The sequence below is a fragment of the Peromyscus leucopus genome, chromosome 3 (genome assembly GCF_004664715.2).
Source record: "Peromyscus leucopus breed LL Stock chromosome 3, UCI_PerLeu_2.1, whole genome shotgun sequence".
NCBI classification, from domain to species: Eukaryota; Metazoa; Chordata; class Mammalia; order Rodentia; family Cricetidae; genus Peromyscus; species Peromyscus leucopus.
In genome coordinates, this window is record NC_051065.1 from 123,722,869 (window position 1) to 123,728,028 (window position 5,160).

At 39.6% G+C, this 5,160-nt stretch overlaps 1 pseudogene; it reads left to right on the plus strand.

Moving 5' to 3' along the window:
• The first annotated feature begins 4,775 nt into the window (after positions 1-4,775).
• Positions 4,776-5,160, plus strand: LOC119087726 (annotated as a pseudogene).

Genomic DNA, 5,160 nt, shown 5'->3' on the forward strand with positions numbered 1-5,160 from the left:
CACTTTAAAAAAAAAAAAGCCGGGTGTGGTGGTGCACACTTGTAATCTCAGTGCTGGGAAGGCAGAGGTGGGCAGCTCCCTGGAGCTCACTGGCCTTCTTGGTGAGCTTCAGAGCAGTTTCAAAACAAGGTGGACAGCACCAGAGGAAAGAGGCCCAAGGTAATCCTCCAGATAGATAGATAGATAGATAGATAGATAGATAGATAGATAGATAGATAGATAGATAGATCCAAACACATACAAATACATGCACTTGCACATACACACACACACACACTAAAAATAAATAGAAGTCATACTTTCTAACCCTTAGTGGACTAGCCAATATGTTTACTGGTCCATTATTATTATTTGTGTAGAGGAAATAAACGTTTCATAGATCTAATATGACTTCTAGATAGAAACAAGCCATCTTGTTTACATCTCAAGGAAACAGTTCTTAATAAGTGTGAAAGCAGATCCTTTTCTTGCCTACAAGTCCAAAAGGTATGCGGAGAACACAAATAAAACAAGGTCTTCACAGCATATGGCAAAAAGAATATGATATGATCCAGCCAGAGAATGTGGCCAAGTCCTAGAAAGACCTTCATTTTCTAGAAGACGTGAATGTGTCAGAGACAGAGTCAGTTGTCGGTAGACTGCTGGGGCACCACCCTTCCACTGGCGCTCATAGGTAGAACTTTTATGGCTGGAAAGCTGTAAACTAGAGAGTGAGGTCTTTAAATGAAAAGGACTAAGCTTTAAAGAAATAGAATATGGCCTGAAAAGTTATGCAACCAAGCTGTGACTGTGTTCTCTGTGGGAGGCCAAGGTTCCTCAGAGCAGAGCTGGAAGCTATAAATGTGAAAAATAAAATAAAATACAAGCATTCTGTGTTTACACTCTAAGAGTGGGTGCATAATATGAACCAGCTACACGTGCCGCCTCCACAGGCTGGAAGACCAGCTTTAAAATGAGACTGCTTTCTCTCATCCACTGGCTTTATTTGGGAAGCCTCCTTCCTAAGATTCTTGACTTTTGGATACATTAAATCAGTGTCCCAGATGGTATACCCACCAATAAAACTGCATGTACTATAGTTAATGATCTATTATAAAAGGATTTTTAAAGATAATTTTGACTATGTCTTAAAGCTAACTTTGAGGAATCCTTAAAGCTGCATCTTTTAAAGGCTGTGACTCCAGTCTACCAAGTACACAGCATAGCAATCTGAAGAAAAAGAATTCTAATTTTGAAAATCACCAAGAGCAGATTTCAAGTGTTCTACCTCCAAAAAATAAGAAAGTGGGGTGATACATATGTCAATTCACTTTACTGAACCATTCTCCTCTCTCTCTCTCTCTCTCTCTCTCTCTCTCTCTCTCTCTCTCTCTCTCTCTCTCTCTCTCTCTGTGTGTGTGTGTGTGTGTGTGTCCTTTAGGGCACAGCCATGTTGGGTTAGGGCCCATCCTAATGATTCCATCTTAAATTGATCATCTGAAAAGACCATAATTTCCAAATAAGACAATATTCACAGACACTGAATGTTAGAACATCAACATATTTGGTGGCGGGAAGGGGAACCCAATTCAATCCATAACAGGTTGTCAAGGGGGAAAGTAGGCTATGGGAACCTTGGTAGGCAGAAGAAAAAAAAAACATGGAACAGGAAAGAAATGCATAAAATGAAACTGGACAGGAAGGAAGAAGATAGATTAGAAGACTTGAATGTGCCTTTGGTGGTGTCATCACTGTGCATGTGACATGAGCCACAGAATGACCACTCTACTTATAGTCTGAGGAACAGGCATGGCATACAGGAGCTAAACTACAGACAAGGAAACCATTTGTAGATTGCTATCTCTCCAGTTCAGGGAGTAAATGATAGAAGGGGTTGATTACACTTCCATATTGAATAAAGAAAAGTCCATAGATATGGGAAGAGAAATTTGCATATATAGGTCACCTCCCATAGCCTCCTCAATATAAGATACCTAAATCAACCCTCATAGCAACCCCATCCCAGTGATCTTGATACTTCCAACTTTTATAACTAAAGTTACTGAAACCTTCACATTGAACCCAAAATCATATACTCAGTAAACATCAGGGTCAGCACTCAAAAAATACTAAAGCAGGGAGGCTGGAGAGATAGCCCAGAGGTTAAGAGCACCAGATGCTCTTTCAAAGGACCCCAGTTTGATTCCCAGCAACCACATGGCAGCTCACAATCATCTAACTCCATTTTTCATAGAATCGAATGTCTTCTTCTGGCCTCCATGGGCACCAGGCAGACATGCAAGTGGTACAGAGACATAAATTCAAAAAAAAAACACCCATCCACATAATGTTTTTTTAAGTAGGGGAAGGAGGGGGACGAAAAAAAATTAGGAAAATATTTACAGAGAATTGTTGAGGTACAATATTTGAAGAAATAATAACTAGGAAGGTTCAAAATAATCTATATATTGTGGTGATATTTTATTATTAGAAATTCAGCTATAATATATTAAATAAATTTGGGGGTTAAAAATGAGGGAAGAGAGAATATAATTATATGTAATTACATAAAGAAAATCTGTAAAGATCTTAACACTTGCTTTTGTACATGCGTCCATATAACCATATTTCCTTTGGGAAAAAAAAACATTTTATGAGGAAAGAACAATTGAGTAAACAAAGCTTATGCTTGTTCCCAACTATCTCTTATAACTTCAGTTAGTCCATTTATATTCATCTAAATTCTGCCAATATGGTGATTTTTTATGACAATCACACCTGTAGGCTCATGTATTTGAACAGTACTAGTTGGTGGCACTGTTTGGAGAGGTGGTTTCGCCTTGTTTGAGTACGTATGTCACTGAGGGAAGACTTTGAGAGCCCCATTCCATTTCCAGTTCTCTGCTTCACATCTGAGGTTGAAGATGTGGTCCCTCAGCTTTCTGCTTCCGCCACCAGACCTGCCCACCATGACAGACTCTTGTCCATCTGGATCCCTAAGCTGAAATTAACTCTTTCATATGCTGCTTTTGTTCCTGGTGTGTTATCACAGTATAGAAAAGTAACAAATGCAACCAATCAGAATGTGAAACACTCTACAGGTGCTTCGCAGTCGGCTCTAGTCTTCTCCCACAATCTGAATTTTGTTTTCTTAACATGCCTGGTTTGTCATTATCATTATATGTTTTTATTTAACATTGTCTGCAACAAAAAAAAGAAAATATTTAAAGACTCTGTGTGGGTTAAAAAGGCAGTTAAATCCAATAATAATGTAGAAATTAGAGACAGCAATCCATATTATCATTTTGTTAAACCATTAATCTCCATCAAACATAAAATCAATGTATTCACTAAGCCTCAGAATGAATTTACATTCAAATGAATAGAGGCGAAAAGCTTTATTACAGCTTCACCAGGAAGAATGCCTGGCCACAACAAGATACAATACTAAGGATTTAAAAGTGTGTTGTTTAAAGCAAAGAAATGTTCAGGAGCACAAATGCAGAATTAGTGCAACACTCTTCCTATTTAATTTATACAAATATCAATTATAATAAAACTTGCTTTGTGTAAACTTTTCACAATCTCTCTACTTCCCAATTCCTGCCTTATCAGTGAAGAAACAGAACTCCTCGGTACTAAAAGTATAAAGAAATCCTTACAGCCCTATGAATAGCTCCTAAGCCACAGTTATTACAATTTCAATCCCTTTTATACTAAATGGCAGTTTTAGTGAAAAAAAAAAATGACACCCTCACAAGAGCCCGAGGTGGGAGAACCATCATTCTGTCGATTCTTATTTAGAAAAAAGATTTTAAGGGAAATCTTATTTTGAAACTTAAAGATCATAAGACACTTCTCTTAAAATGAGGCATATGGATTTTGTACTGCATCAATCACATAGCCCTTCTCCATGCCTGCTTTGGAGACTTAATATCTCTAAACACACTGCCAAACAAGGGCTCCAAGAGTGTCTTCATTGATTGGCTATTCTGCCCAATGAAAAATTATTTTTTTATTGGAAATGGCTGTCAGAGCTATTTTTATTGCTCTCCTAAAGGCTCCATCTGTAATCACATACTACACTTCTCTGCTCTGAGAGCAAAATGAATTAGATGACTGCCTCTCCTCTTCAGATTGCATTTGGGCCATTTTAGGAGCTCAGACTATGAACCCAAAAGAAATTGATGCTCTGGGCAGGGGCCTTTCCCCTGGGGATCTTTACAGGCTTAAAGACAGATAAGTCACTAGGAAGAGGAGACTTGCAGATCTGCTACAAGTTTGCTCCGCTTAGTTTAAAGCTCTCTAGGAAACTGTCCCCACATTCAACTTCAAAATACAGCAATAAAATACACTAAGCATCTAGAAAGGAATTTCTAAATACCACATGAATTAAGAAACAAATAGGCAAAAAACTGTAGCACATCCCTACAATGCTGGCACTTGGGAGGCTGCTCTAGGAGAGCTGCCTTGAGGTTTAGGCCAGCTGAATGAGTTCTACTCAGTGAGTCTCAGGACAGCCTGGGTCACATAATGAGACCCTGTCTCAAAAGACACAAAGGAAGTCAGACAGAGACAAAAAGCACTTGCAACATGAGTCTAATGACCTAAATTGGATCCTCAAAAACATAGTGACAAGAGAGAGTTGCTCCAGAAAGTTGTCCCCTCTCGTGTACATGTGTGTAATGGTGTGTAGAGGTACACACACACAAAAAAAAAAATATTAAAAGCAGACAGTGGGGTGTTTTTCTCTTTTGGTCCCAGGTACTTTGGGAACTGTGAGTTACTGTGCCAGCATGATCAGGTCCACAAACCACACCACACATAATCAGTTCCCAAATGGCACAGAAATGTCATTAAGAAACTCCGATCACAAAGGTAGAATCTCTTAAGGGAGTTGACCCCAAGTACCTGAGGAACATGCATTTCGCCAAGAAGCACAAGAAGACGCAGGCAGACAATGTGAAGGCAGTGAGTGCATGTGTAGAGGCCGTCAAAGCCCTTGTGAAGCCAAACGGTCCCAAACACAAACTCCCCCGACTTGCTTTCATCAGCCACCCCAAGCTTGAGACATGGATTGGTGGCTACATGGCCAAGCGCGGCAGGCTCAGCCAACCAAAGGCCAAGGCTCAAACCAAGGCAGGGACAGCAGCTCCAGCTCAGACTCCCAGGCCCCTGTGA